General features: G+C 46.7%; 1 long non-coding RNA gene across 1 annotated transcript; it reads left to right on the forward strand.

The window, feature by feature from the left end:
- Positions 1-4,499: 4,499 nt before the first annotated feature.
- Positions 4,500-12,762, forward strand: LOC147578756 (uncharacterized). Its single transcript, XR_015254347.1, has 3 exons — positions 4,500-4,732; positions 11,462-12,418; positions 12,562-12,762. It is a non-coding gene; the product is annotated as an uncharacterized LOC147578756 (long non-coding RNA).
- The last annotated feature ends 8,059 nt before the right edge of the window (positions 12,763-20,821 follow it).

The following is a 20,821-nucleotide window of genomic DNA, read 5'->3' on the forward strand; positions in this document are numbered from 1 at the left end:
AAAGCATCGAAACATTGATGAGTATTTAGGAATTAGCCAAGAACACTGTAGAATATTTCTGAGGATCAAACTTTAATAAAAGACATCTAGGTAAATGAAAAGGAACTCCATCCTCTCATAGAGGATAATTTAATGTTGTAGAGATGTCTTTTCTCTCCGAACGAATCTGTTAATTCAAGTTCATGTCAAGAATTTTGAGACATATCTTAAACAATATCCAAAGAGACATTCATCACTTTAAATACATTTATCAGGAATAAAAACCAAATAACTACAACCTAACAGGTTTAAAGTCAAAATTGAAGGTGGGTTTTCCCCTGTATAAAACGTTATTGAAAGCATGTGCTTGAGGGAATAAAAGTACACAAATAGCCAAAGCACCACCAGAGATTTTTGGACTCAAACAGAAATCCTACAGGGTCATTTTCTTCCTTGGCTTAATGTTGTCACCTTTAGAAACAGAATATAAGGGGTGGATCTTACCCTATCATGTATTCATGCACACGCAAAGCCAAAAACAATTTGTAAAAACCCAGTGTGGGGGGCGCCTGGGTGGCTCAGTCAGTTGGGGGTCTGACTTTGGTTCAAGTCGTGATCTCATGGTCGGTGGGTTTCAGCCCCACGTCGGGCTCTGTGCTGACAGCTCGGAGCCTGGAGCCTGCCTCCGATTCTGTGTCTCCCTCCCTCTCTGCCCCTCCCCTGCTCATGCTCTGTCTCTCAAAAATAAATAAATGTTTTAAAAAACAACAACATGACGGTGTGGCATTTGTTCCCAAACAGACAAACCTCAGCGGGTGGACACCAACAGAGAGCTGAGAGATGGGCCAGGGAGCAGTCCTGGGTGTCTCCTCTCCTGTGCAGGTTCTAGGGGTCATCCCCACCCCCTCCCCAGTCCTGCCCCTGACCTGGTGCCCTCCCCCCACCTCTCATCCCTTTTCTGAGCGTGTGTTTGGAGCTAAAACGGTCCTGTAGATCACTTAGAATCTCAAGACTGTTTAAAGGACCAGATTGTCTGAGAGATCAATCACAAGAGGAAAAGAAAAGAAGTCACTCCGGCCTTGACCCCCAATCTTTGCCATTGTGTTTATTTGCCACTTGCTCAACCCCTGACGTGGCGGCTTCTGTTACGTGCGTTCTCAAGCACGATTGTTGCACTAGAGGCTTTTGTGGAAAGGAAGAAGGAAGCGGGAGCTAACACCATACATTTCACGCAGATCATCTGTTTTGTGAAACCCCTTGTTCCCGAGGGCGAAGAGGTGCAAAGACTCATTGGCGTCCCATCACCTCCTCTTAGACATTGCTGGATCTCAGGCTCGAGTGGAGTGTCGACCCCCAGGGCTGCCAAAGCAAAGCGCCCTTCACAATGGAGATTGTACTCTCTCCCAGCTTCTGGTGTCGCTGGCAAGGCTTGGCATCCCTTGGCTTGTAGACGTATCCCTCCCACCTCTGCCTCTCTTGTCACACATGATCCTCCCTGTGTGTCTGGGTTCTCCTCTTCTTATAAAGATACCCGTCATATCAGATTACACGCCCACCATACTCCATCTGAATGGGTTACATCTGCAAACAACCTGATTTCCAAATAAGGTCACCTTCTGAGGTTTGGAGTGGATGTGAATTTGATGGCGGGGGCGGGGGGGGGGACCCTATTCAGCCAAGCACAGGCGTGCTTGCTGGCTTAATTTTCCATTAGACTGGCTTTGGCGTCATCTAAACTCTTCGGGACGCACCTATTCTTGTGTCCCGCCATTGTTTTCGCCATGAAACCATGGTTATCGTGAGACATTTGTGCACGCGTTGATTCTGTAAGCGTTTGTCAGGCATCTGCTGTGTGCCAGGGATTGTGCTGGCGAGGACGTCGAGGGGTTCACATTCTGGGAATGGAACAGACACCTAAACAAACAAACAAAATCGCAAGAAGTTGAAACAGACGCTAAAATGAGGAGCACAGAGATGGGAACCTCACCAGACCAGCAAAGGCTGTCCTTAACGAGAATGCGGTGGGGCTTGCAGGGAGGCAGGAAGGGAAGGGAGCCTGGGGAGGAGGACCAGTGCATGCAAAGGCACAGAGACCTAGAAGAACATTTGCATTGGAGGAGCCCCACGCATTTCAGGTTGCCCGAGGGGTGTGGAGTGTGCAGGCTCAGGCAGCGAGGAATCTGGAAAGACCATCCCAGTCGAGAGGGCAGACAGGCACAGAGCTCCTGCTTGTGGGTGGTGGGGCGGGCTCTAAGCAAGGGATAAAAACGAAAGCGCATGAATTTTTAAGAAGGTACCTGGGAGCAGCAGGGAGGATAGATTGAAGGCGAAGGGACAGGTAGGGAGACCTCAAATGTAATCATGTCTTTTTTAAAAAATTTTTTTAAACATTTATTTATTTTTGAGAGACAGAGAGAGGCAGAGCATGAGCAGGGGAGGGGGAGAGAGAGAGAGAGTGATACAGAATCCGAGGCAGGCTCCAGGCTCCGAGCTGTCAGCACAGAGCCTGGCACGGGGCTCGAACCCACGAACCGTGAGATCATGACGTGAGCCAAAGTCAGATGCTTAACCGACTGAGCCACCCAGGGGCCCCCAAACGTAACCACGTCTCAAAATTAGTCCAGACCAGGGAGGCTGTTGCATGGGAAAAGGTGGGGAGAGGCCTGGGGGAGGAGCTCAGGACAGGGTAGGAGGACAGGAGTCCGGGACGTGGCGGGAGGTGGTTCTTGGACCCAAAGCTATGCTCAGTGACATGTCCAGAACACTTTGGGCTCAAAGACTATGGACCACATACACATAAATGATTTCTATCACAATGGTCTCCGAGAACTTAGCTTTCTAAATCTGTAAAGTTAGCATTTTGATGCTGATCGTTAAGGATGTGTATCTATTTCAATGCCGGGGACAGTTAAAACCATTTCAGAAACACTTGGAAGGCATTTTTGCTGAAGGAAATTTACTGCAGCCACTGAATTCCATAGATAGAGACAAGAGGAAACTAATTCAGAGTTCTGTCGTGGCGCTCTAAGCCAGCTCCTCACTGCTCTGCCACAAACGTGTTCTCTAGTTTGTTCTCTAGATCGATGAGGGGAACGGACCCAGTGATGCTGTACTGTAGTGACAATTATAGGAATGACATTCACACACACACACACACACACATACACACACACACACACACACACACACACCACATCTTAAAATTAAAAGCAGTCTGGGGGCACCTGAATGGCTCAGTCAGTTAAGCATCTGACTCTTGGTTTCAGCTCAGGTCATGATCTCATGGTTCGTAAGTTCGAGCCTCAGATCGGGCTCTGTGCTGGTGGCATGGAGCCTGCTTGGGATTCTCTCTCTCTCTCTCTCTCTCTCTCTCTCTCTCTCTCTCTCTCCCTCCCTCCCTGGTTTGCTCTGTCTCTCTCTCAAAAAAATAAATAAACATAAATTAATAAATTTATATAATTTATTAAATTACATTAAAAACAGTCTGTTATTAATAAGCAGTTCACTATTCTTTCTTTCTTCTTCCTCCCTCTCTTCCTTCCTTCTTCCTTTAGAACAGCAAACTTAAGCATCACCTAGAAGCTATTTCCTGGTTTTGCACACTTGGGGCCAGGAAATGGTGATGATAACTCAGAAGTAGTTATCTAGTCCAGCTATCTACAGATAACAGTCCAGCTATCTACAGATAACAACAGTCCAGCTATCTACAGATAACAACACCTAAGGATTGAAAAACAAAAACAAAACCTCTACATATCTTTATGAAGATAAGACTGCTTTAAGAATAATGGAAACCGTGCAGATGTAACAACATACTAGAACTCATCACGCATGTGCATAGATTAGGACGCGTCAAGAATACGGCTGAGCACGTATGCTTTCGCAGCTTGACTGTGCCAAAGGTGTGGTGGTTGCTGGGCCAGCATGGTTAAGGGCACAGTTATGCTGACCTGTGTCCCTCTCTTCTGGGCTCCAGAATCCTCTTCTGTGGGGTCCAGCCTGCTCAGGCTCATCAGTCCTGCAAGGATGTCTGATTTCTGTTTGCTAAGGTGTCTCATCTCTTTCCACTAAGCCTTGACTTCTGCTTACACATCTGTCCAAACCTCAGGCTTTGAGGTCTGAATCTTTATCAGTTGGTATAAATGAAAGACTTGTAAATTCCAGGCGGTCTTCGTGAACTGAACCACTGAAATGTCACCTTTCTGCCTCTTCACTGCGGTTGGTCACAGCTCTGATTTCCCTGTGGGGAAGGACGGTCCTTCCCTTGGAAAGGGTTCATCATCTCCTGCTAGGGTTCATTGAACACGACAGTAGCCACGATACTCCCTGCAAAACACCATTAAATATCAGCCCAACCCGTCCTGTCCCTGGAAGCCAACAGGCCTTGCTGTTTACAGACAGCTTAGGCAAGTCTGCAGTTAACCTGGGAAAACTCTCGGTTTCTACTGGGCGTGGCTTCAAGCTTCTACTGGGCGTGGCTTCAAGCTTCTACTGGGCGTGGCTTGAAGATGGCAGGTGGTTTCACCTTTCAGTAGTCTCTGAGTTTATGCGGGTTTTATTCAACAGGTTTCCAAAGTCAGTTTTTATTATCTCACCCTTCTTCCACACCTTTTGCTACAGAACCTTTACTTCCTGCTGCTACTAAGATCCAAGCCCCCGTTCACCACAGCTAACGTTTTTCTTCACCGCAGAGTTGGTTCCCTCCTAGGGATCGCTGTTGGAACATCTGGACTCAGCTTCCAGAGACACACGGGTAAGTTGCTGCCCCTTTAAGGACGGTGTTTCTTAGCAACGATGGATTGTTGGCCCTGTTTCCTATCAATCGATTCTCTGCAAGCCGTGCTCTGCTAAGTTTCCAAACTAACCATTGAGAAGTAGTAGCCGATGCACTGAAACTAGCATGCTCTTCCAAAAAAACCAAAAAAAAAGTCAAAAAAATCTAATCAGAGGAACATGTCGTAGGACTATTCTAGTTGTACTGATTCATACTATTATCAGTGTTGCTTAATATTTTCTGTGAAGCTCCAAATGTGCTTTTTGTTTCAGTGCCTGGAACAACTGTGGCCAACAAAATTTAAATATATACATCTAAGTCTCTAGGTACACATACATATTCATATATTTACGTATATATACTTTACTTTTGATTTCTTCCGTTTACATTTCATTTTCCTTTGCATTTCTTCACGTGCTTATTCGTCGCTCATGTTTCTTGTTGAATGACTGGTCAGTGCTGGGCAAGTGTGACCTTTGTCTGCAGAGACCTCATCCGGACCCCTGCTAACCAGCCAGGAAAGCATGGGTTCCACTCAGAGCCTCAGATTATATGTCATTAAAGCAAGAAACTTGGACCAGAGAATCCTCGGGTCCTTGCAGGCTCTCGGTATTTATGATGCCAGGAATAACTTCTCTTCATACTCAGAAATAAGTGCCAGGGAGGGAAACTTCAGAGCACCATGAGAGGAGGAAATAAGGGGACCCCGCTTATTTTGGGGGCCATGGAAGTCTCCTTGGAGAAGAGATGGGACCATAAGTAGAAGCGAGCAGTTGCAATGGGGACCAATAAAGGAGAAATGGCAGTGATAAAGACAAAAATACATCCAGTGACACCTGTTAACACATGGAAAGGCAGTCTCCATTTGGGACCACTGTGATAAGCACAGAGATCGCCATGATGGGGTTTTGCAGTGGAAATAAGAGGGGGTCATCTCCAAATACCGCATGGGCAAGTAGGGATTTCTAGCCAAGGGGCAGGGTGGGGATCAGTGGATGGAAAATTACTAAGAGGAAACATCAGGAATAAAGGAGGTTCTGGCTACACCTACCTGCTGAGTCTTGCTGAAGACAGGCCAGACGTGACCACGTATCACCTGGGGGCTGGATCCTGGTCAGATATTGAGGGCCATCAGATAGCCAGGGCAGGGGGTCCTGGTCCATCTCCTGAAGCAGGACTCTTGCGAAAACCAGATTTTACAAGGTGGTGCACAGATAGGTTCAGGAACCTGACTGGAGTTTGGTCAAGCAAAGAATCTTTGTCAGGGGTGGCAGGGACATTTGGGATTAAATGATTAAATTTAATCCAATGGGTTTTATGTTAGACTAAGTGATTAAGTCTAAGGCTGGGCATGGAAGACACGAGGACATCTGAATCAGCCTCTGAGAAAGATACGAATAAGCTGGAGGGTGCTGTCGTTCCCAGTATCTGTTCCCTTTGCCATGTAGTTTCTCCGTGTCCACCCACTGAGGGCAGGGTCACTTCCCCATGCCTTGGTGATGGGCCCAACCATGTGATTTGCTTGGGCCGATGGGGTGTTGTAGGCACGGAATGTTCCCATGCGCTTCCATTGGATCTGTGTTTCTGCCATTTATCCAAGGGGCCCTGCTGCGCCTGGAGGGAAGATGGTGGCCATGTAGAGCAGAGCCACCTCCAGCCATGCTGAGTCTACACTAGCTGACCCCCGGTCAACCCACGGGCTCGGGAGCTACATAAACACCTATTGCCCCATGCTGTGATCGATGACATTCAGAAGTAAGGCTACGGTTATCTGCTATATGGCAAATTTGGGCTTGAGTGGAGCTAATGTTGACCTCCAGGGCACTTCAAGCCACACCGCAGGAAGAATTATGTCTGTTTCCAGGGAGTTCCAACACCGGGTAGAAGCCAGGACACCGACTTGGGTTAAGGCAAGGAAGTCCAGTGGGACCCTAGGAAGAAGGAACTGGTGAGCTGTAGAAAGGCCACCAGGATCCAGGCAAAGGGAAGGGGAATCAGCAAAACCAACTTAACAAAGAAACAGGAGTAGATCCAGGAACCATGTGGGAAGCCTGCTGTATTAACCGGAATGGATAGAAGGTGTTGGAGGAAGGTCAGAAAGAACTTCATGGCCTGTGCATGTCCTGGGGAAGAGCCTGATCTCCCTGCTCATGGGAACAGCACGGATTCAAAGCACACTGCCCTTTGGGACAGGTGCACACCCGGCACTGCCAAGGAGGGATCAAGACCTGTGGGGGACTTAGCCTCAGGGTCTGAGATGTGGCAGGGGGCAGCGCAGGTGGAAAGGATAGCATTTTCCATGCCTGTGGTGCTGTCGCGTACATCGTCTCCTTCATCTTCCCCATCGTCCTAGAAGTAGGTACTAACACGCGCATCCTCTGGATCAGGACCCGGGGTTCGTGTAAACGAAGCGGTTTTCCTCCAGGTCACGTGAACAGAAAGAGGCAGCACCGGGGTCCAAACCCATCACTTCTGGATTCTGCCCTCTTACGGGAGAGCTTGCCCCCAGCACACGCGTCTGAGGTCTGTTCTCTTGGCTGCAACGGCGTTTGTCGTCAGTTGTTCAGAATATCCAGCAAGTTCCTTTTGCTTTGGTTCCATGCTCGCAAGGCCACTTTCTGTTTACCTTTCGCTTTCTCGCATAGACTCGTTGGTAGGCTGACCCTAAGTGTTTCCAACTTTAGGAAGTTTATTCTGTGGTCCTTGCGGCGAGTTCGTAGGTTGGCATCCCTGAGCATGCTCGAGCCTCTGCTGATGCTGGGTAGGATAAGGCTTGGTAGCTCTGGGTTTATTGACCATCGAGGTTCCGGACATGGAATGGACCTCAAACTTGGGGACCCGCTCAGCCAGATTTGGGGTGACTTTCCTGGACAGCACTGCTCGGGCTTCACGTCTTTCAACTGCGGAACACAGTGGCAAGACCGGGCTAGCGGGCTTATTTTTGGAGGGCGTGTTCTTGAACTCCACACTGCCTTCTTCTTGGGTTAATAGCACCATGCTTTGGTGACACATTAATACCTTCTGCCGTCATTAGCTCCCAATGCAAAGGGTAGAAAGCAAACCGTAAGATGCTAATAGAGCTTTTTTTTTTTTAAATAAATAAAAAAGAAGGAATGCATCGTATCACAGTTACAAATCTCCGAGACTGAGACGAGGAGGTTCCTCTGTGTGGCAGCCTGGTACCGTCTACACGGAAGGACGGGCTTGGCGTCCCCACGCGCAGGCTCCGTGGCACTGTTCGGTGGCCCAGGTGACACGCTTGTTTTGTCTGGAACACGCTCTGAAGTATACGTTTTCTGCTGGAAGAAAAACATGTTTTAAGAGGTTTTGTTTCATTTCGCCGGCTGCTGATTCAAACACTTGTCCTGCTTTCATAGTCCGTGATTAATTGCAGGTTCCTACTCCTGTGGGAATTACTCAAGGCTCCTCTCAAAGCCGTGCTGCACTCGTCAGCGTGACTCACCTTTTCACGATTCCAGAGCTAATAACAGGGATTATCCAGTCGGCACTTCGGGAAATGAGAGTGAAGTAAGCTAGCGAGCTCTTTCTACTTCTCTTGAGTTTGAAACGGAAGGTTTTTTTTTTCTTTTCCTAAGCGTTTGCTTTTCTGTTTTTGTTTTCTGCAGAAGGGGACTGTTACGTTTGCTTTTCTTGGGGAAAAAAAAAAAAACTTTTTAATGAAGTCTAGCCTATAGAAGAAAGCACGGATCGGTAATAAGTGTGCAGCCCGATAGATGTTGGCAGTATAAACCCACCGACGTTTCTGGCACCCCAGAACAAGAATCAAAACATGGCCAGCTGTTTGAGGTATAATTACCAAATAAAAATTATACATATTGATTTGCTGTGCAGCATGGTTTTTTAAAATACATATACATTGTAAAATGATTACCCCAAGCAAGTTAATTCACGTAACTGTGACCTCACGATGTGCATGCGTGAGAACGCTTACAATCTACTCTCTCAGCATAGTTCAGTTATGTAACACAGTATTACTGAGTCTAGTCACCCTGGGGTACATTAGGTCTTCAGGACATATTTATCCTGCAGAACTGAAACTTTGTGCCCTTGGCCGACATCTCCCCATTTCCCACCCCTCCAGCCTCCAGCAGCCACCATCCCAGTCCCTGCTTCTGTGAGGTAGGCTTTTTACGAATCACACACACATACAAGTGAGATCATGTAGTATTTGTATTTCTGTGCCTGGATTATTTCACTTAGCATGATATCCTCCAGATTCATCTGTGCTGTCACAAATCATGGAGTTTCCTTCTTTTTAAAGGCTGATCATTTTCCACTTAAAGACTGTGTATATATGCGTGCGTCCATATATATTATGTATATATGTGTGTGTGTGTGTGTGTGTGTGTGTATAATGTGCATGTGTGTATATATGTGTGTATATGTAATGTGTATATATGTATACGTATATATGTGTATATGTATGTATATGTATATATGTATATAATATATGTATAAATGTGGGTATGTATGTATATAATGTGTATATGTGTATATATAATGTGTATATGTGTGTATATAATATGTATATATGTATACATATATGTGTGTATGTATATATGTATACAATATATGTATGCATGTATATGTGTGTACATATGTGTATGTATATATATGTATATGTGTGTATATATGTGTATGTATGTATGTATATATGTATACATATATATATATATATACACATTACATACATATATATACACACACATAAACTTATGTCTCACATTTAATATCTATTCATCCAGTGATGGACACTTAGGTTATTTCCATGTCTTGGCTATTGTGAATAATTCTGCACTGAACATGGGGGTGCAGATATCTCTTTGAGACACTGATATCATTTCCTTTGGACATGTACCCAGAGGTGTGATTGCTAGGCTATGTGCTCCCTAATTTCTAACCCCTTAAAGATTTTCTTTGCCTTGAACTTTATGTAAATGGAATCAGACTATATACTCACTTGTCTGCTTTCCTTTTTTTCACACACTGCTAGGATTGTGAGTTTGAGTTTCGTCCGTATTATTAGGCCTAACACTATTTGTTCATTTTTATTGCTGTATAGTATTCCACATCAAATCACAACTTATTCTACTGTTGATTCTGTCCCCAGTGACCAATGACGTGGACTCTCACTTCAAATATTCATTGGCCAATAATACTTAAATAATATTTATCTAACAGCGTTTCTCCATTTCTCTGTCGAGTCTTCTTTCTTTGGACTTTTAAACCTTTATTTTATTTTCTATAAATTTTTGAGTTTTTATTTTAGCTTGTAATCTACCGAGAAGTTGCAAGAATTATCTAATGAATACTCATATATCTCTTCATCTAGATTCATCAGTTATCAGCAATTTGCCACATTTGTTTTATCTATCTACCTATTTACGTATGTATCTATCTACTTATCTATCAATGTTTTGCGGATCATTTGAGAGTAAGTTATAGACACTGTAACCCTTCATCTCTAAATACTTGAGGAGGGATCCCTTCAGCACAAGGACATTTTCTTTCAAAACAATATTATTATCAAATGGGATGAATTTAGCATTTTCATATTGCTTTTATATGACATGGAATCCATATAAGAAATGTGGCAGGTGTCCTAATGCGTCTGTGATAGCATTTTCCCTGGACCAGGCCCACACGCTGCAGTCGGTTGTCACAGATCCGTAGACTCCTTTAATCAAAACAGGCTCTTACTCTGTCTTTGTTTTTCATGATATTGACATTTTTGAAGAATACAGACTAGCTATTTTAGTTTTTTTTTTTTTTTAGTGTTTATTTATTTTCGAGAAAGTGCAGGTAGGGGAGGGATAAAGAGGGGGGGACTGAGGGTCTGAAGCAGACTTTGCGCTGACAGTGCAGAGCCTGATGTGCGGCTTGAACTCACGAACCGTGAGACCACGACCTGTGCCGAAGTTGGATGCTCAACCAACTGAGCCACCCGGGTGCTCCCAGACTAGTCATTTTGTAGAATGTGTTCTGGTATGGATATTTCTGATATTTAAATCAGAGTTTTTATTCCTCCCAGGAGATTCCATAATTGATGCTGTGTCCCCAGCGCCTCACTTCAGGAGGCCATAATGTCACTTTGGTCACCCAAATAAAATGATTTCCACCCTATTTCTCCACCAGAAAGCTAACCTTTTCCTCCTATGTTATTAATCTATGGAGAAATGATACCATGTTGATATCAGGTTCACCAACAACATTCACCCAACATTCACCCATTATATTGCCACTGTGGTCGTCGCAAAGTGGTGATTTTCCAACCCCACGATGCCTTCTGTACTTGTTAGCTCGCATTTTGCCATCAAAAAATGAGACTTCGCTTCTTTCCTTTGTGTTTCACTGTCTCTATTTTTTACCACAGGGTGGACTCCTGTGTTCATTTTACATTCTGTGTGTTGTTCATTTTGGTCATTATTCTTTTGGAGAATCAACTCATTCTCCAAATTTGACCAGCGGGAGGTCCTACGTGCCAGTCAGGGTGCTTCATGTTCAGGACCCGTCTCTGAACACTTCCTCGCTTTATGGCACAAGACATTCCAGGCTCCTTAGTAGAGTCATTTGATGAGTCCCTTTTCTTAATGAAGTCTTTTAAGGTTATCACTTTCTCTATTCTGATTGGGAAATCCTCGCTTAGCTCAGCATCGTGAAATGTTGTTCCCATGATTTCTTCTACAGGCTTCAATATGTTACCTTCCACGTGTGGACATGCGATCTTGCCTGAATGGAGTTTGTTTCTGGAGCTGTGGTGAGCTGTAAGAAGAAGAAACAGAACTTGAGAATGAAATGGGGCACTACTGATTACACAGGGCCAGCAGGCATAAACCAGAACGGTCTTGGGGAAACTGGGACAAAGCCCACCGGGACCCTGAGACCCACTGATGATGTGCGTTGCTTGCTGGTAACTTCCTGACCTCAGTGCCTACAGGTGTCCCCACCGCTCTGATGTCCTTGGTCTTCCTCAGACCCGCCAAGCACTCCCTCACCCGTAGCATGTGCTGTCCCCTCCACCCAAACTCAGCTCTCCCGGACAGCCATTGGGTTCCATCCACCCTTCACTGGGGCCTCTGCTTAAAGTCACGTCCTCGGACACCCAATCCAGAAGAGCTCTGCCCTACACTCTTGGTCACTCTCTTACCCTGCATCCTTTTCTTCGTGGCACTTACCACTGCCTGATGTGGCCTGACACACTGGCTCAGATTCTCTTTATGAACCGTCGGGGCCTGTGACACTCATGACCGCACCTGCCTCCCAGCAGGACGCAATCAACGTCCACCAAATGCACGACTGAGCGAGCTTTTGCCACCGCCGCGTCCTCACATCCGATGGACCTGGTCTTTCCCACCATGTCTTCTTCTTCAATGTTTACTTGCTTCTTTTGCCTGCTTCTTTTTCTGGGGAAAAAAAAAAAGTTAGGATCCCCCTTCCCAAATTCTAAAATAAACAGAAACCACCTCTATTTGGATTATTTTTTGAAACTGTCCACAGCTAACACCTAATTAGGAGGCACACGCCATGGTCACCATGCTGTGCCTTACCACCCAGCGTGTAAGAATCTCCAACCTTCCTTCCCTTGTGCCAGGTTCTCTTAAGGCTCTCAGTATGGAGTTCAGTTGTCTCCAAGATGATCTCGAGGTATTCTGTGTTACTGTAGTAAATGGTGTCCTTTTTCTATCGTATCTTCTCCCTTGGGATTTTGGGTGTGTAGGAAAACTTCTTTGGGTTCGATTGTGTCGACATGTCCCCGTGAATTTATGTTTACGTGTGCTACATTGCAGCGCACTTCGGCACATCAGGCAGGTGGCGACCGTCATGATGGCTGACACAGTTATGACGGCAAGGTTCACAGCGACAACCATAGCAATGACGTGGCCACGCGGAGCATAACGCGGTCTCCAACACCAACAACATCTGGAGCCTAGGAGGCTCACGATAAGTATTTGCTGGATCCATAAATAAATTAGCACCCGTTGTCACAATCTTCATTTTTCCTGGTTTTACTGAGTGCCCCAAGTGAATCGCTGACTTACACCGACGACCATTGTTTTAGAGTAACTATCCTTAACCTGTGAGGCAAGAACCCTTCCTGTTCCAGTTTTCAAAGAGTTATGGCTGAAAAGGGGGCTGAAAGGTATCAGATGTATTTGCAACACCTTTGAGACGCTTCTATAACTTTCTTTTCAAATGTATCAATATAACGGATCGCTTAAATGTTACAACATCTTTCCACCCCCGGGTATAAATTCTGTATTTGTGTGTTCGTGTACGTGCATGTTCAGGTTTAGTCCAGAGGGGCGTGGTAGGGTTTTGATTAGGATTTTTACATTCTAACAATTTTTGAAAAATGTTTATTTTTGAGAAAGAGAGAGAGACAGAGAGAGAGAGAGAGAGAGACAGAGCACGAGTAGGGGAGGGACAGAGACAGAGGGAGACACAGAATCTGAAGCAGGTGCCAGGCTCCGAGGTGTCAGCACAGGGCTTGATGTGGAGCTTGAACTCACAAACGGTGAGATCATGACCTGAGCCGAAGTTGGACGCTTAACCAACAGAGCCACCCAGGCGCCCCTAGGATCTTTACGGTCTAGTTCAATGGATACGGATTTACAATTGCCATATCTGTGTTGTGCAGGTCAAATGTAGAAGTCAGGTTTACGCTATCTTTGCAGAAACACATCTTCTGTTAAATTATCAACGCAATTTGCTTAAAGAGATACCTGAAATCAGAGCCTCAGGAAGTAATTATTCAAAAACCTCTATACTATGTTTTAGTTATCGGCCTTGTCATTTAAAAAGTTTCTATTATTTAAAAATTTGCACAAAATATTTCTCTGTATTGGCATTTTCAATTTTTTACTGAACACTTTCACTAAGTAGACTCATATCTTTAAGAAAAAGGTGTCGTATCTTTTCTCGTAACAACTTACAAATTTCTAATTTCATTTCTTTGTATTTTGGAATTTCAAAAATTAGATTTAACAAAGGATTGCCTGTTTTACTGATTAGGAAAGGAAGCAACTTTTAGCTGAATTTATGGATTCCATTCTTTTTCTAATTAATTAATTTCTGCCATATTTCTCTTACTCCTCTCCCCAGGTTTCTTTAGGACTGATTTGATTTAAAAACAAAATTAAAAAAATGAAGCCTGGGGCGCCTGGGTGGCGCAGTCGGTTAAGCGTCCGACTTCAGCCAGGTCATGATCTCGCGGTCCGTGAGTTCGAGCCCCGCGTCAGGCTCTGGGCTGATGGCTCGGAGCCTGGAGCCTGTTTCCGATTGTGTGTCTCCCTCTCTCTCTGCCCCTCCCCCGTTCATGCTCTGTCTCTCTCTGTCCCAAAAATAAATAATAAAACGTTGAAAAAAAAAAAAATGAAGCCTGAGGTGAATTTGAGCCCAGGTACTTTCTGTTATTCCTTTTGAAAAAGTGCGCCTTTCTCCCCGATGGCCTTATTGGTGGTGGTGTATGTGTTTTGAAATAACGTGATCTCATTTCTATTCTCATCTAAGTAACTGACCATTGTATATTTTCATTTACTTTTTACTTTTTACATTTACTACCAGTGTTTAGATAAGTGACTTTCATTTTTACTTATTTTTACATCTTTGAATGATTTTGGTGTTTTCTTTTGAGTCCGTTTGTTAACTTGTAAGTTTATTGGGGGCACCTGTGTAACTCATCGGTTAAGCGTTCGACTTTGGCTCGGGTCATGATCTCACGGTCCATGGGTTCAAGCCCATGTGGGGCTCTGTGCTGACAGCTCAGGGCCTGGAGGCTGCTTCTGATTCTGTGTCTCTGTCTCTCTCGGCCCCTCCCCTGCTCGTGGTCCCTCTCTCTCAAAAAAAAAAAAAATAAATAAAACATTAAAACAATTAATTTGTAAGTTTATTGTACCGTGGTAGAAAAGAATGTGTTTTGTGCCATTTCTAGTTTGGGGAATTTAAGAGATCTGTCAAGGTTAGCATGTGACCAACTTTCTAAATTTTCATGGACACAGAAGAAGGAAGAAAGCCTACTTATTTCTAGGAAAAACTACAATATACCTGTACATTTCTTCTTATTAGTTTCTTCTTATTAATTAACATCAAGTCCCTGATGTTCACATGCTTTTCGTGTGTGCTTTATCTCTCTTGGACTGACAATATTGTTTTAAAATCTTATCACTGCTTCTCTGTTAAATGTCCTTGGCGATTATAATAATTTTTGCTTTATCGGTTTTGAGTCAGTGTATCTGTGTAACTCTAACGGCACTATCCTTTCCCATTGGATTTGGGTTTTGTGTCCATTAAAAATGGCCCTATTTGCCCCCATTAAATAGTATTTGCTTAAAATTCAGTTTCTCTGCAATTCTATTTCTTTCTTCTTCTTCTTTTTTAATGTGCTAACATTGGCATGTTGTGTATTTGCTCATTCTTTTATTTTTTTTATCTCCTTGATTTTCCCCCTTGGGGTGTATTTTTGTAAGTAGCACGTCAGGGAGAATCTTGGCATTTTAATAAGTGGGTTAATCCATTTCTCGTCCTGCTTGCTTTTGTGTTTTGTGCTCTCGGCCTTAAAGCTCCGTGCCGCTCCATTTCTCATCTGCCCTTTGCCTTTGCCGTAGAGAAATGCGTTTAGCTTGCTCTTATCTTCTGAAATGGTTCTGAACTTTGACATTCTACATGTAATCCTATCAGAGCAGTGCTTTCCCGTCTGTTTGGCCGAGCCCCGGCCCTGTGAGATGCTCTGTGGGAGAAAGATCTGTGGTCAAACCTCATGAGGAAGGAGGCATGCCACGTACCCCCTTAGACAGTCTTAAAGCCCAACAGTGTAGAAAATGCTCTGATAAGTCCTGCGGTGCCTGTCTTTGCCCTTTTCCTGAGTTACTTTTTTTAGGAGGTCTTATTTTACTATCATGGCCTGAAGCCCTCATGAAGATATTTCCCCAAATGTCAGTCAAGTATGAATTTCTGAGCTCATCCTGGTACAGTGGGGAAACTTGCAGTATTGATAGGTTCCTCTCCCTGTAGCCCATCTGTCCTTAGGACTCAGCCATGGGGCCTGATACCTCTAAGAAGAGAATGGCGAGTGCTCTGGAGCATAAATGCTCCCAGGGTAGGGAAGAAGAAGCATCTGACCTCCGGGAGGTCCCCGTGGGGCATGAAGGGGTGGAGAATCTTCAGGTTGAGAGGGAAGAGAAGGAGGGGGAAGGGATAAGGGTGAAGAGGTGAAGGCCAGAATCCTGACCCCGCCCTAGGGTTAAGCTCTCCAGGGATAGAAAGGATAGTGACCCTTGGGGGGGGGGGAGGGGGACAAGAAGAGAAGGTGGAAACAGGGAGGCTTTTGTCGTATTTCCTGTTGGGATCTCAGGGACACCAGCTGGTCTGTGGCCTCGCACCAGCCGCAGAGACTGTGCACCCTGTGGTCCAGAGGGATCCAGAAGAAGGAAGCTGGGAGTTCTGGAGGGTCTCACAGGGACGTGGGGCTGCCCCTGTTGCCAAGGCTGCCGGAGGTGGCTGAGACCCTGAGGACCCGCAGCTCCGATGAGAATCAGTTGTAGGGCCTCGTGGGGGGTGGGGGGCGGGGGTCACCTGGCTGTGCCCAGGGAGTCCCAGGCTTCCGCAGCAGAACCAGATGAGCACAGGTGGAATGGGGCCTCGCTCAGAGGTTTGAGAGGGACCCGAGCCTCGGTCAGAATTCCTTCTGGAAACACAAGGCACATTTGAGTTAGGACACCTGAAGTAGAGGTAAAGGAACTGTAAAGGCAAATAGACAACATGTCAATGTTAGCACATTAAAAGGAGAAGAAGAAGAAGAAGAAGAAGAAGAAGAAGAAGAAGAAGAAGAAAGAAAGAAAGAAAGAAACAGAATTGCAGAGAAATTGAATTTTAAGCAAACACTATTTAACGGAGGCAAATAGGGCCATTTTTGATGGCCACAAGGGACACTGCAGCACCCCGGGCATGGAGAGAGGGTACTTACTGAACCCACACACAGAGAGGGCTGCATGGAGGGGGCTGGCTCTGGAGCTGAGACCTTCAGTCAAGGGACCAGGCAGCCCTCAGTGACTCCGCAGGGAAGGAACCAGGGAAATACATTCCCCGGCCTCACTCTCCTCCTCCTTTCCATCTCTTGCTAACATCCCCATTTACTAGACCCAACCGGTAGCCAAGGACATGGAAACTTAGGGATGGGGTCCCTACGGGCCGGCTTCGCAGGGCCCAGAATGGCCTGGGGAGGACAGGCGTGCCCCTAGAGGACAACACCCGGCGACAGCACAGGGACCGGCCGGGGATTCAAGACCATGCCCGCCCCCGTGCTGAGAGGCTAAGTTCACTTTCCTCTCTACCCAGATGCAATCCTGCTGGAAGGAGGGGCAAGGGTTGCAGAAAAAGAACCTGGCACACTCTTCAGCCGGACGCTCACCACCTGCTTGCCTGGCCACCTCTCACCTCCCAGAGGAGGGATTTTCGCACCCACAGGGTACAGCGATGCAAAGGAGCACTAGGCATGTTTGCTCGCGCGAGCGAAGCGCGTTGACTGTCGACCCGGATCCACAGGTGCGTGAACACGTACGATGAATCAGCCTTAACTATTTATTTATTTTGGTAGCAGCAGGCGATTCCGACGGAGAGCCTTAGTTTCACGGCTACTGCCTCAGAACGATTCTCACTGTGTTCGCACGAATCAGCATCCGTGGTCGACAAGCCACGGATTGTCAAACAGTGATGTCTTTGCATTTATTTCCCTGTAACCGAAGGATTGCATGATTAGGAGCCTTACGGGAGCAGCTCCCACAAGGCCCCATTGACTGGAGGCTCTGCAGCGACGGGAGGGACAGCGTGTGTTTCTCCGTCTGTGACGTGTCAACGCCAGGAGTCAGGCCTGCTGGGTTTTGCTGCCGCGGCCTGGACTTGAAGGAATTGGGAGAACACGTGTGTTCCAAGGGGCTTCTTCCCGTCTTGGCCCCCATTGTTCACGTGTAGCGCCCGCGCCCAGGCTCGCTGGGAGCCGCGGGGTCAGACCAGTGCAGACAGGGGCGGAGGTCACCGGCCTGATCCCTAGAAGGTTCAGAAGGTGGATGGTCCTGGTGGGATCAGCTGTGAGTGACAGGAAGAACGGATAACAGAGCCCCCCAGAGTCATCTCCAAGACTACCACCAGGTCCCCCCCTTCTCTGGCTGTTGGGTCCCCACGCCCGAGGCTTCCTCGTGGGTGGACCTCAGCCCGAGCTGGTCCTCGACGCTGGCTGCACATCAGAGTCACCTGGGGGCTTTGAGAGTGCTGGCGCCTCGTTTCCACCTCCGTCCATCCAGTCGGTAGTGGGTGGGCATCTGTGCTTTGCAGGGAGACCAGGCGATTCTTGGGTGCGTGTAGGGGAGGACTGGGGACCGCTAGCCCCCTTGCCTCCCACCTGTCACTCACGGATCTCCCCGGCAGGGAGCGGAGCCGTGGCTCCTGTGACTCCCGCGGAATGATGTGGGCACTTCAGCCCAGCTCCTCTCACCCTCCCTCTTGAGCCTCCTCCACTGCCTGCGGACAAGTGTGTTCCAGTCTGGGGACCCGTCCTGCGGCGAGAGCCAGCCCCGAAAGGCGAAGCCCTGTGCGCGTCCAGCTCTGCGCCTGGCCAGAAGGATGTCTGCTGATTCGGTGGCCAAGAATTGGGAGCCCACCTGGCCGAGATCTCAAGCCAGATCTCCAAGGAGCTTTGGCCGCTGATGAAGCTAATATTCTCATCTCGTCTGGCATCTCTTTGGTTCAGAACGCGGAGCACGAAGTGAGGGGCGGTGTGGATAGATATCCTCTCCGCTGGGTGGAAACTGTTTGCTCGGCATATGCTCCCCCCACCCCCCCCACCGTGGGGGAGTATGTATGGAATACTTGGGATGTTTCAAGAACGTCAGTATTTGTAATGAATAATTATAGAAGCAGATCAAATTCATCCTCATTATAATAAACACTTGCCGTGTATTCCTTTGTTTTTACTCTAGGTTCTGAATTAACCCTCCGGAGATGACATGTTTGCGGCGGGGGTGGGGAGGGGGTGGGGGGGGGACAAAAGGTGATGAGTACAGAAAGGCAACTTAGAATGGAGCCCTGGGGTCTTAGATGTGATTATATATGGATCAGCTCCAACATGTTCCACTGGGGTCTGGCCTGGCCACAAGTGGCCGACGTTGTCACAGAGCACCTGCCATTGTGTCATAGTGCTTGAGGGAGCTGTCCCCAGCCGAGACCTCACTGTGGGCTCAGCACACAGCCTGACCTGGAATGCCACCCTTATCCTAAACCAGAGCAGATCAGTACTACCGCGTCAGACGACGTGTATTTTGCTTAGGCTTCTCGATTCATAGAGGAGAAATTCCCTCTCAGGGAAAGTTACAGTAAATTATATTCTCCACAGAAAGAGATGGAAGTTCTCCAGTCTTTGCTAACGGGAATGATTCTTTTTTATCCTTAAGCATAGAGATGAAAAGTACTATCACACGGTTATTTTAATTTTTTTTTAATGTCTATTTGTTTTTGAGAGAGTGAGGGAGGGAGACACAGTGTGAGTGGGGGGCAGGCCAGAGAGAAAGAGGGAGACACAGAATCTGAAGCAGGCTCCAGCCTCCGAGCCGTCAGCACAGAGCCTGACGTGGGCCTTGAACTCATGAACTGTGAGATCGTGACCTGAGCCGAAGTCGGACGCTCAACCAACTGAGCCACCCACGTGCCCCTCACATGGTTTTTTTTAATCTTCACTTTGTTGACTAATGCCGAGATTAAACCTCTATATCTTTTTATGCTTTTTGAATTGAATATCTTCTTTGTTTTCCTCTTAGAGTATTTTTTCCTAATTGATTTTTAAGAGCTCTTTATATAGTGAGGCTCATATAAATTAAAAATATTCCCCGCAGATTGTCATTTATCTTAGGTTTGGCTTTGGTGGTTTTCACAAAAACTTTATAGTTTCTGTAATAAAATATATCACTGCCTTTCTCTCCATTTGATACTGAAAAGAGAACTCCTCTCAACTGTTAAGGAACAATTACATGCTGACAGAATTGGTTTGAGGATTTCAGCCAGTCCCCCTTGGGGAGCTCGAGGCAAGTTCCCTGGGGTCTGGGGACACAGTGAACTGGCATCTGACTTCCCAGAGCAAATAGGATACGTGAGAGGAGCTGGGCCCACTGCTGGTCAGAGGAGGGCAAGGGACGAGGACATTCAGGGACTGATGTGTGTGCCCAGCTTGTTGGGGCAAAGCATTCAGGGGCATTTCCTCATTCGGGCGCACACAGGTAGGTCCACGGTGTAAGGTGTCGGGTCCTGTGATAAAGCCCATCAGAGGCGAGCTTCAGGTACCGCCGGGTTCCTAAGAGGCTGGCTGGGATTTATCCATGTTATGGAAACAACGGGTAAGAAACATCCAGAAATGGGAGCAGGATTTCTCCAAAGAACCTAGAAATGCACCTCCAAGCTGTCAGCATAAACATCTGCTCTTCAACTCAGAATGTCCTTGCTCAAATTGCCCCCTCGTTTCCCACGGCTCTGTAGCAGATGCTGTGGAGACTGTGTGTGAGTGTGGAGGGGGTGACTGACTGGGGGGACAGGAAGGAGAGGAAACAAGGAATAGCCCCAGCCCCTGGGAAGCCCTACTATCTGTGGGCCCAGGCCGGGGCTGCATATCTGAATGAAGCACAAGCTTGAACCCTTGCGTGGACCGGACATTCTGACGACCAGCAGGGGGACTGACTGCATGATGCCTATGAACGGCCAGAAAACACTAGAGACGTCCTAGGTTTTCACCGGGGCAGGGAAAACTCAGTGCTGCAGAACTCATTTGAAGACAGACTTTTTCAAAAATTATTTATTTATTTTTTGATTCACATCCAAGTTAGCACATGGTGCAACAATGATTTCAGGAGTAGCTTCCTTAGTGCCCCTCCCCCATTTAGCCCATCCCCCCCCCCACAACCCCTCCAGCAACCCTCAGTTTGTTCTCCATATTTGAGTCTCTTATGTTTTGTCCCCCTCCCTGTGTTTATATTATTTTTTATTTCCCTTCCCTTAGGTTCATCTGTTTTG

This window comes from Puma concolor, chromosome C1, assembly GCF_028749965.1.
Source record: "Puma concolor isolate L17-30 chromosome C1, mPumCon1.1.hap2, whole genome shotgun sequence".
NCBI classification, from domain to species: Eukaryota; Metazoa; Chordata; class Mammalia; order Carnivora; family Felidae; genus Puma; species Puma concolor.